We start from the raw sequence: 12,766 nt of genomic DNA on the forward strand, positions 1-12,766 counted from the left end.
TTTCACTATTTTTGTGGATTCTGTCACTCCAGAATTCTTTTAGAGCCTTGATTTAACATTGTTTGTGAGGAAAACTGAGGAGAGTTCAGGTAACTTCTGGGCTTCTCTCCTCCATTTTGACTCTACCCCCAAGGGGTCCCTCTACTTAACTTTTCAACCCAGTGCCAACTGTCCCCTTCCCTGTATCATACTCTTCCCAGCAAGAAAGGTGAACTCTACAGGTGCAGCTGGCTTCCATAAGTCTTTCCTGACTTGATATAGTAGGTACTCATCCTCAGAAGGCATACCCCCAAGATGCCCAAATGGTGACTTGAAACTGATAGTAAACTAGAACTCAAAGTCCTAAAAAAAGTCAAAATCTTTTGTTTACATGTAATTGAGAAAAATAATTTAATTTATAAAAATAAATTTAAAAATGTGAGTTAGAGAGGTAAGAATGTGTAGCCCTCAAGACTATCTACGCATTTGTCAGTCATGTTGATTTTTATTTCACTTTTCTTTTACCACCTTGACCTAATTCATATTTATAGATTTACAGCATATTGGTCCTCATTTTGTACTATGTGATGCAGCCAAAATGGCTTTTTGTCTGTTCTGCATTTAGCACATTTCATCTCCCATCTCTGTGTGTGTGCGCTGGCCTTTCCCTATGCCTACAATGCACTCTTCCTTCAAGACTGAAGTTAATCATAACCTTCAACATGAAATTTTTCCTGTTTCCTACAAATAGTAGTTCTCTCTCAAACCACTGTGTATTTAACTATTTATTATGTATGTATATAATTATAATATGTAATTATATTATGTATATAATATATAATTATGTATGTATATATGTCCATTTATTATGTATATTCCAACATATGTTCCCGATCTTTGCCCCATTAGAACAAAAATTCTTTTTATAAGTAGAGTTTGTTTCTTTCATTGCGTTTGTATCCCCAGTGCCTAGCACAGTGATTATAGAAAACGGAATAAATCAATATGTACTTCTTGATCCATTACTTGATTTGTATTCATACCAGTGGTAGCAAATATGAATATAAAAATGCTTACCAGAACCACAGTTATTTTTATTGTGTTTTTACTGCTAATTACTGATGGCATAATCTCATGAAATGTCATAACTGAAGTGGTCACTCTCATTTTCAAGATGGGGATATTCAGGTACAGAACAGTTACATTTCTTATCCTCATGGTGGAATTAGGAATAGAAATCAGGCCTCCTGGTTCCTAGTACAATATTGTTTTTGCTCTATCATACCCCCTTCACCAGCGTAAAGTGCTTTACAAACTTATGCTTAAATTACCTATCTTGTGGATTTTTCACTAACATCCTTCTGTATTGTCTTATCATTTTTGGAAGTGACCCTGGAATTTTGAAGTCCAGGAGAGCAAAACATGAGCTTTTGTGTGTGGCAGTACCCACTAAGCTTTAAAGGTTTGATTACAGGTACCATGATGGATTGATTGGACATCTGTCATCTGAGGAGCTGACATGCTACATGCAAAGAGGCTCCTCTTGGGCAATTGAATCTTTCGGCCGCAGTCACTCAAAATGATCATCTAGTAAGATGAAGTATAGAATAAGACATATAGATAAGAGTATTGATAAGAGTATTGGCTAGGGATTTAAGGAATCCTTGATTTGAATTTTATCTCACACACTTACTAGATTTCTGACCCTGGGTGAATCACTTTACTTGAGACTAAATTTCCTCACCTGTAAAATAAAAGTTATAATTACACTAACTTCACAAGATTGTGGAGATGGTCAAAAGAAATAAAGTGTGTAACATGTTTTATAAGTTTTTATATATAATTTGTGAGCTGCCATTATTAATAGAAAAAATATAATTTGCTATTAATGTTATCTCCACATCTTTCAATCCTTTCTTTTCTTCTGTAAGAAGGGTACATGCAAGTACAACACACACACACACACACACACACACACACACTCATGAAACATGAAATCATAAAAAAATAAGAAGGCAGTCAAAATCACGTATCTTGCTAATGACTTCTTTGTACAATTTGATGCAAGCTGCCACTAACCCACCCACAATGACCTTTCTTAAATACATAGCATCACCTAATGGACCAGAACAAATGATTCGAGGAAGAACAGATATATTATAGATTTGCCATCCATTGTTTTCCAAGTCAGCTTTCAATCAAGGGCTGCACAAAACCCCAGCAGGTGAACAGGACAAAATCAATTGTCGGTGTGAAGTCACAGAGACTTCACTTGGAATTTCATTGTGTATTTGCCTAGTTAAGCACTGGATTGGTGATTGTCATTTAAATGTGCATTCCTACAAAGAAATTTAGCGTTACTCCTTAACTCATACCTCTAGTTTCTGGCAGAATTCCATCTGAATTTCAATCTGACGAGAGAAGAAACCAATTCTACATTCAATACAGAATCTCTCTTTTTTTTGCCACTTTGGGCATGGTGCTATTGTAATATCAATGCTAGTCTTCAACTAGTAACTGTGGCTTGGATGTTTTCCCTCATAAGAGATAGTATTGCATAGGGTCTATATTGTTTAATATGACAGAAAATTTAAGAGAGGGAGGGCTGTCACTCCATGAAGAGAAATGAACACAGGTAAGCTGAAATATTTGACATTTCAGAAGTACTGTAAAGTTTTCGAAGTATTGTCCATTTATCACCTCATTTGAGCCTCACTCTAAACCTTGCGGTGAGTGCTACAGGTGTTATTATTCCCATTTTACAGGTGTGCAAAAGATGTTTGGAGAAATTGAGTGGCCTGCCTATCCTCACACAGCTGTCAAGAAGGCAGAATTTAAACTCAGCTTTTCCCAAATCCGAGTCTGACATTCTATTCACTTTGCTTTCAAGCGTATGATTCTAAAGCACTAAAACCTTTATTTAGGGTTTACTTTATATTGATACAAGTTTGCAAGCTGTGCCCTTAAATACGACACAGCTAAAGTTTAAATGACATTGTCTTCTCTATAGAAGAATTAGAAAATTCACGAATTAAGGACCTCTTCTAAAGTCTCTTGCTTCAGAACACTGTGGAAGTGACACTGGGTTCTTGAAGGGGCTGTGTAGTAGACAGAATGCTGAACTTTTAGTCTGGTCAGGAAAACCACACTTCAAATCTTTCCTCAGGTACTTAGTATGCATGGGTTTCTGGGCTTTTTACTTAACCTTTCTCCTTATCTGTAAAAGAGTTGTAATAATAGCACGTATTTCACAGCAGGTGTAGTTGTTAGTTCAGTCAAGCCTCACTTTGCATGACCCCATTTGGGGTTTTCTTGGCAAAGATATTGGAATGGTTTGCTATTTCCTTCTCCAACTCATTTTACAAATGGGGCAACTGACCTAAAGAGTTAAGTGACTTACCTAGAGTCACCCAGTTAATAAAAGTATGGGGTCATATTTGAATTCAGGAAGATGCCTTTTTTGGATTTCAGGCTCAGTACTCTATCCACTGAGCCACCTCTCTGCCCTAGTAAAGCTCATGGGATCTTACAAGCTTTAAAGCTCTGTATGAATGTTACCTGTAACACGTCTAAAAGCTTTATATAAATGTTAACTATTACGATGGTACTATCTCTACTAGACCATATTGCCTTTCCTAGGCAGTAGTGGAAGACAATCATTAGATGTGGCCATTCATATGATCTACCTTCCTCTATACTGGTTACCAAGTTCAAACCCTTGGTGAACCAACTCTGCCCTTATTCTCCACTCTCAATTCCCTTCTTTGCTGTTCCCTATCACTGATTACATGTTTAGAAGTTCGAATTATGGATTACTCCCACCATCTACCTTGTTTTCAATTCACGTTGCTGAAATGAGCTGAAGAGAATGTCAAATTCTTAAATTAAAATTAAATTCTTAAATTAAATATTACTGACTTGTCCCATAATAAATTTATGTATCTAATCTCAACTGGATCCTCAATATAGTAAGATAAGCAGTCCTTTCCTCCTTAAATTTTCTATTCCACTCTCCACAGCAGTTGTTTCAAACTTTCTAGTCTCTCCCAAGGCTTCTCAAGGCACCTCTTCATTCCATCCTCTTAGATAAGGACCTCTCTTTATCTTTCATAGAAAAAAATGAGATCATTCACCAAGATACTCCCTTTTCCTCTCCTCCTTATCATATATCACTCAGACATTTTCTCTTCCTTCATTATTTCCTTCTTCATTCTAGACCCAGATGAAGAAAAGGGTCTTCTTTTTGCAAAGGTAAATCCCTATTTCTGCATCTTTGATCTCATCTCCTTTGGATTTCTTCAAATTATACCTATCATTCCACACTCTCTTTTCTTCAATCACTCTCTATCCTTCCCTGATGCCTACAAATATGGCCATATCTCTACCATTTAAAACAAACAAACCATCAATGGATCCTATTATCCCAGATCTTTTCTTCCCTTCATGTCTGTACTCTTTAAAAAAAATGTCAGCTCTTGTTGCCACCTTTAAACCCTCTAGAGCGTGGCTATGGAACTTACTATTCAAATGAAACTGCTCCCTCTTAAGTTATTAATGATCTCTTAATTACCAAATATGGTAGCCTTTTGAGGGTAGCTAGATGATACAGTAGACATAGTGCCAGGCCTAGAGTCAGGAAGACTCATCTTCCTGAGTTCAAAGCTGGCCTCAGACACTTACTAGCTGTGTGACCCTGGGCAAATCACTTAACCCTGTTTGCCTAAGTTTTCTCATCTGTAAAATGAGCTAGAGAAAGAAATGGCAACGTACTTGAGTATCTTTGTCAAGAAAACCCAAAAACAAGATTATGAAGAGTTGCACGACTGAACAACCACATTCTTTTTGACCTCTCTGTAGCATTGACATCATTGATCACCTTGTCTTCCTAGATGCTCTCTTCTCTCTAAGTTTTTAAAAGACTGCACTCCCCTAATTCTCTACCTGTCAGACTGTTCATAACTGCTAATTATGGGTGTCCCTCATAACTGTCTTGGATGTCCTTTTTTTACTGTATACCTTCTCACTTTGTGATTTCATAAGCTTTTATGGATTCAGTTAGCATTTTTATGCAAATGATCTGCAGATACCTATTATCTCTCCTAAGTTAAAGACATACATCTCCAATCAACTTCTGGACATCTTGAGTTAGATATCTCATAGCCATCTCATCAATTTGTCTCAAATAAACTCATTATCTTTTCCCCTAAATTCAGTATCCATCTAAACTTCCCTCTTACTGACTAGAGAACAACCATTCTCCTGATCACCCAGGCTCACAGCATCAGTCATTCTTGACTGCTCTCTTGAGCTCCCCCAACATATCCAACAAATTGTTGAGTCTTGTCATTTCTACCTTCACAAAATTTCTCATTTATGTCCCCTTATCTCCACTAACACATCTATCAATCTAGCTGAGAGTCTCATCACTTTTCACCCAGAATACTGCAATAACCTTTTAATCGATCTTGTTGTCTTACATCTCTCTCTAGTCCATCAGACTAAAAAAGCTCTGACTACTCCCATCCTTGACAATAAGCCCTACTGGCTCCCTATGGTCATCTGAATCAAATATAGTCTTCTATTCAGCATTCAAAGTCCTTCATAACCTGGTGCCTTCTTGACTTTCCAGTCTTCCTACACCTCATTTCCCTCCATCACTATCCAACCCAGCTACACTTATAGTTCCTCAAGAAAGATACTCTAGGTTCCAATTTTACTAGCTGCTTCCAATGCCTGGAGTGTTCTCTTCTCTTAGCACTACCTCTTAGCTATCCTGTCTTCTTTCAAAATTCAGTGCAAATTCCATCTTCTGAAGTTCACTCACCCTTCCCAGTTCATTCAGCTAACGATATCTTCTCCTTTTGCATTGCCACCTTCTGTTCCTTATATAAGCATTTTTGCATTTATCTTACTCATTATAATGTGAACTCCTTGAGGGCAAGGAATGTTTTTTATGTGATTGTTTATTTGTTCATTTTTTATTTCTTTGAATCTTCAGATTCATAGCGCATGAAATATAGAAAGCAGTTTATAAACGCTGCTTACTGGCTGACTGTATATTGGTCCCACCTGATCGTGTTCTGCGAAATTTGTATTGGCAACTCTATGCTCTGGAGTTTCTTATTCCCAGACCCCTAGAATTGCTTTGGAATTTATATTGTGAAAGAAACAAAGCAGTTTACTTGTTTTTTCTCTCTTAAAGAAGGAACTGAAGTGGTATTCTAGTACCAAATCAAAACAGAAAGAAGCAATTGTGTACTTAAATTAGATGACAATAAGAATCATGCTACTAGTAACTGTAACACGATAATAAAACTTTCTCCCTCTTCCCCTTTTCTTGGAATCCTAATGTTACTGGCAGGATGAAAGGTACATATCATGTCACTTTTCAGTTTTGTCCAACTATTTGTAACCCCATGGAGTTACATGCCAGTACTGTCCACTAGGTCTTCTTGGTAAAGGTACTGGGTTGGTTTGCCACTTTTTTTCCAGTGGATTAAAGCAAAGAGAGGTTAAATGGCTTGCCCAAGAACTCACAACTAGTGTCTGAGGCTGAATTTGAACTCAGGTCTTCCTGACTCCAGGCTCAGTGCTATATCCACTGATCCATCTAGCTGTTGTATATAATAGGTAACAATAATAATTGACATTTTAAAGTACCTTACAGCTTGCTAAGTGCTTTGTGTATATATATATATATATATATATATATATATATATATATATATATATATATATAATTTTAACTTCACAGAAAATCTATAAAATAGGTTATATAATAGGTGGTAATAGATCCAAAGTTGTTTCGAGAAGATAAAAAATAAACAAGTTTAGAAAGGTTTAACGTTTTAGAGTCAGAAATTACCTTAGTAATTATGTAATGCAATTTCCATCACAGGATGAATACTCATCCAACATGCCCAATAACTGAGTGTTCAGTCTCTATCTGAAGACCACTAATTATGGGGAAATAATGAAAATATTATCTTGATTGAATCTCCATTTTTCTCTTTTCAATGGCTATTTCAGTTTTTTGGGTTATCATCAAACTCAACTTAATTTCCTATCTCATCTCCAACAGCAGATGATCTCACCTATTTTGCTAAGAAAATTAAGATGAAACATTATGAGTTCCCTCATCCCTTCTATTTACACCTCAGATTTCCTCTTGGTATTTACCCATGTTATATCTATTATTACAATTTATCAGGAAGAGATGGTCTTTTTTGTAGTCAGGGATTACCCTTATATTAATACCAGCATTTTACACCCCATTTCCTCTTCAACTTTGCCTTGTTCTTGTATTCCATCTTTAATTTTTTTTTTTTTGCCCAACCAAACCCAGATACCATTTATTACTCTGTGCAGGAAGGGTTGGAAAGACAAGAAAATGTGGTTGGTCATATAGTCTTTGAGGTGGGCAGGACTCAGTACTGTAGTGGTCAGGTTTGAAGGGGCGCTCTCTGACGAGGCCCAAGTATTAGGACTTTTTCCATCAGCTTGGTTAGCTTCACATTCAGTTTGCCAAGGTGGGCCTCAGCCACAGCTTCATCTAGCTTCTTGGGAAGGAAGTATACTCCCACAGGGTCCTCGTCTGAGTGGGTCCACAGCTCAATCTGGGCCAGCACCTGGTTGCTGAAGGAATTGCTTATCATAAAGCTGGGATGGCCCATAGCACAGCCCAGGTTGACCAGGTGGCCTTCTGCCAGCAGGATGATCCCCCGCCCATTCTTCAGCTTATAACAGTCTACTTGAGGCTTCATGTTCACCTTCTCCACAGAATTTTGATTCAGCCACTTTACATCTATTTCCACATCAAAGTGGCCAGTGTTACATACTATGGCGTTGTCCTTCATCTGCTCAAAGTGCCTGCCCAAGATAATGTCCATGCATCCTGTGGTGGTGACAAAGATGTTTCCGTCTTTGCAGGCCTTGTCCATGGTAGTCACTTCATAGCCCTCCATAGAGGCCTGCAGTGAGTTGATGGGGTCTATCTCTGTGATGATGACTCGGGCACCAAAGCCCCTAAGGGCCTGAGCACAGCCCTTGCCCATGTCACCATAGCCTGCCACCACAGCCACCTTGCCTACAATCATCACATCTGTGGCTCGTTTGATGCCATCAATGAGGGACTCACGGCAGCCATACAGGCTGTCAAACCTGCTCTTGGTAACAGGATCATGCACATTGATAGCTGGCACTTTCAGAACTCCACTGAGTTTCATCTTGTATAGATTGTGGATGCCTCTGGTGGTTTCCTCTGAGATGCCTCTGATACCCTTCAGGAGCTCAGGGTATTTTGTGTGAATGAGGTTGGTGAGGTCCCCACCGTCCTCCAGGATGGTTGCCTGTTGAGGGGCTGCCCATCCTTGAAATAGAGGGTGTGCTTGATGCACCAGAGGTATTCCTCATCAGTCTCCCCCTTCCAAGAGTACACAGAAATGTCAGTTTTGGCAATGGCAGCTGCTGCATGGTCCTGGGTGGAGAAAATATTGCAACTGGACCACTGTACCTCAGCTCCCAGGGCCACCAATGTCTCAATAAGAACAGTTGTTTCCACAGTCATGTGAAGGTAGCCAGCAATCTGGGCACCTTTCAGTGGCTTGGAGGCTGAGTACATCTCTCGAAGTTTCATCAGGCCAGGCATCTCATTCTCTGCTATATCCAGAGCCTTGCATCCCCAGGCAGCCAAGCTGATGTCAGTGACTTTGTAGGGCAATTTGTCAGACATGTTACGGCCTCCTCCGCAGTTACTTAATGACTTAGCAGAGGCCACCACGCAGAGACTTCAGGGATGGGGGTGATGGGGCCTCAAAAAGGATAAGGCAGGTGGCAGGCAGCACCAGGAGGGGCTTAATTTCTCTATATATGTTAGCCCATTCCCATCTTCCTACATTTTCAATTCTCATCTATTCTTAAAATAGAACAAAATGAGCAAACATATAGACACACAAAAATGGACACTAGATATCCATTAATTGAAGAATGGCCAAAAAGCATGGTACATGAATATGTTAGCATATTTATGTGCTATGAGAAATGAGAAATATGATGAATTCAAAGAATCATAGAAATACATTTATAAATTGATGCAAAATGGAATAAATTGAGCCAGGAAAATAATATGGGCAGTAACTTCAACAATATAAATGGGAAGAACCATAATCAAAAAATACTTCAAACTGAATGTTGTTCAATTATAAAGATCAATCTTGACTGTAAAGAAGAGATATGAGAAGACACTTCTGTCCCACTACTTTAAAAAACTCAGGGTGCAAAGATATGGAATATTGTACATAACATCAGATGTTTTCTAGTGAATTGACTGGTTTTCTTGATTTTTCCCTCTTTTTCCTTTAAAGATATTGTTATAGAGAATAGTTCTTGAAGAGGAGGGAAGAAGAGGGATACAGGGTGAAGTGTAAGCAATGTGAAAAAAGGATATTAAAAAAAACATTAAAAAGATAAAAGTTTTACTTGACCTTACCATTCACTCAAGCTACTTCTTCAAACTTCTCCCTCCAATGATACAAAACAATGTTTTAATTATTCACTCTGAGGGTCCTTATTCTGTCCACATATTCCTAGACTTCTCTCCAGTTTCCTGTTGCTATTGACCAGCCCTATCCCCTAGATACTCTCTCCTTAACTTCTGTGACACTGGTATTTCCTGTTTCTCTTTTTATCCATAAAAAGTTGATGGTTCAGTGGATCGAGTGGGGGACCTAGTCAAGAATACACAAGTACAAATTTGGCCTCTTTTCCTTTCCACTTGCCCTCACAAATTAGATCTTTTTTCAAACTGCCCTCTATCTGTTGAGAGAATACCCATCTTCCAGTCAGGGCTTCTCATTTTTGAGTCATTTTATAGCTTCTTCTTTATTATCCCCTACATCTAATCATCTGTCCTGCATTGTCCATTCTACCATAGAAGCATGTTTCATATCTATCTCTTTTCTGGCCAGCCACAGGACCATGACCTTAGTTTAAGCCCTCATCACCTCTTGCCTAAGACTACAATAGCAGCCTCTTAATTGGTCTCCATGCTCCCCTTCCTCAATATATCTTCCACAAAGCTGGCAAAATAATCTTCCTAAGGTACAGGTATGCTTATGTCATCCTACTGTTCATAAAGTTTCAGTGACTTTTTATTGGTTCTAAGATAAAATACAAAATCTTTAGGTTAGACTTTAAGGCTCATTTCAGTTGCATTCCAGGATACTTTTCTTCTCCTGTTCGATACATCTTCCCATCACGAACTCTAATTTCCACTCAGATAGATTACTAACTATGCTCCAAACTCCACAGTATAACCCTAATCTTGAAACATTCACATAAAAGGTCTCTCATGTCTGAAATAGAATGTTTTTTCATCTGTAGAAAATCACTATTCCCCTTAAACTCCAGATCTGACACAATATCTTCTATGAAATCCTTCCACATTCTTATAGTGATCTCTCCTTCCTCATGTTATCTAGAATTAGGCTTATTTGTATAGATATTATGTCCCTCCAGTAAAATGCAAGTTAACTGAGAGCAGGCATTTTTAAATTTCTGTCTTTTTGTCTCCAGTGCTTGCAATGTTTTGTGTATAATACATTAATTCTCCTCCATTAGAATGTGAGCTCGTTGAGAAGAGGAACTGTTTTTTTTTTTTTGCTTGCTTTGCATCTCTAGCACCCTGGCACACAGTTATTGCTTATGTAATGCTTGCTGACTGACTAATTAATAGTTTTTAATGAATTGAATTAAAAAATATCAAGTTCTATAGAAACTCATTCTGTTTTGGGGGCATTTGTTAGAAGTTTGTTAATTTGTTAAGCTTATTAGAAAATTAATTTGGTAGAAAAATTCTGATATGGAGTTAAAGTCACATTCCCTTCAGTTCTTACCCCTTGGTTTTAGTTTTGCTTTCTGAAGTTAAGAATAAGACTCATTCATCTTCCATGTCACAGTGTTTAAATTATTTGTATTTAAAAAGAAAAGAACAATTCTGAGTCACATTCTCCCTCCTGTCCCCATCCCACCTCTACCTCTCACATGTCCAATCTATTAAGTCTTCTTATGCTCAAGTCTCTTGAATTAGCCTTAGGTGATATTATCTCTACTAGCTTCTCAGTTCTCACAGACCTCCAATGGACATTCCATATCCTTTCTAAAATGTGGTACTCAGGAACGAACAGTGTTGTGGCTATGATCTCACCTGGGCAGAGGACAGTGAGATATCATCTTTATTTTGAATACTTTACTTCTCTTTTAATAGCATAGCATAGAATTAGCTTTGCAACAGTTTGAAGCTATTAAGATCTCAGTTTTAGACTTGAAATTTTGAAAAAAATTTGAAAAAACCAGCAGGGAAAAATTTATATTTTTAGTGTCTTCTCTTGTAATTAAAGCAACGTGTCTCTTAGGACCTAGAAATAACAATTATCAGATCTCATTAATGCACAATAATTAGGTAGAAGACTACTCTGTACCTGAGAAAAATCTGAATTTTTTCAACTGAAAAAATAAATCAAGCCTTTACTTATAGGACCCTTGCATTCCTATCAATAAGGGATTTACACATAAGACTTGAATATAGTGGGCACTCGGTAAATAGCTGTTGACTTCAATCAGTACTGGGACAACAACTGGGACTCCCATTAAGTTAATGAAAATCATTGATTGGTTCATTCAAACATTTATACCAGTGGGGTTTGTTTTAATGAATAGCTATAGTGGATTTGGAATTGATTTATCAGCTCCTTGTCATGCACGTTCATGCTTTTTAAATGACCAAGGGCTCTTGTTAACAGTGGCTAAATTATTTAAACTTTTCCCCTTACATTCTTGTTTACACAAATAATTTCTACTCATCTCTGAAGGCAAGGTTAGGTTAAAAAGGTCAATATACAGTCTCCTAGAAGGTTAGATCCGGATGTCCAATGCCATCATTTTATAGATGAGGAAGTTAAGTCCAGTAGAATTGAATGTACTTGTTCAAGATTATGCATTACAGAGGCAGAAATAGGATTTGTGTTCCATTTTCTAGAATACAAAATCCAGTTTTATTTCTACCACACCCAATTTCCAATTTCAGCTTCCTGTCAGAACTGATAAAAATTCAAAAATGCTAAAGAACAATTAAAAATCTTACTCTATGTATATTTTGTGCATACATATATATGTGTGTGTGTCTTGTTAATTCTACTTTCATAACATCTCTTGTATGTGCTCTCTTCTTTCCTCTGACATAGAAAGCTCCTTGGCACATCCTTTCTTCATTCATGTGTGACCTGTTGCCATAGTGTTTTTTTCATTCTCTGCTTCAAATCCTCTCCACTCCACTTTATCTGCCATCCTTGTCACCCCTTCTACTCAGTAAATTTCAGTGGTTCCCTATTACTAGAAAGATTAAATGTAAAACCCTCTCTTTGGCTTTTAAATCCTTTCACAACCTGACACTTCTCACCTCTCAAATCTTACAATGTACTCTCCACCACTTACTCTACAATACAGGAATTTGGGCCTTCTTGTTTTTCACACACTACACTTTAGCTCCAAACTCTGTACCTTCATACTGGTTCTCTTCCATGCCTGGAAATCACTCTCTCTCTTTCCCAACTTCCACCTCCTGGCTCCCCTGGATTGTTTTCAGCTTAAGTCTTATCTTCTGCAAGAGATCTTTTCAATCCCCATCACTGTAAAGTCTTAGTTGTTTACATGTAGTCTTCCCCATTGGAATGTGAGTTTCTTGAAAGCAGGGATTATTTTCTTGACCTTTTTTGTGTCTCTTGCACTTAGC

General features: G+C 37.7%; 1 pseudogene; it reads right to left on the reverse strand.

Moving 5' to 3' along the window:
- Positions 1 to 7,291: 7,291 nt before the first annotated feature.
- On the reverse strand, positions 7,292 to 8,710 carry LOC140498820 (adenosylhomocysteinase pseudogene; annotated as a pseudogene).
- Between the last annotated feature and the right edge of the window lie 4,056 nt (positions 8,711 to 12,766).

Source organism: Notamacropus eugenii, chromosome 1 (assembly GCF_028372415.1).
Source record: "Notamacropus eugenii isolate mMacEug1 chromosome 1, mMacEug1.pri_v2, whole genome shotgun sequence".
NCBI lineage: Eukaryota > Metazoa > Chordata > Mammalia > Diprotodontia > Macropodidae > Notamacropus > Notamacropus eugenii.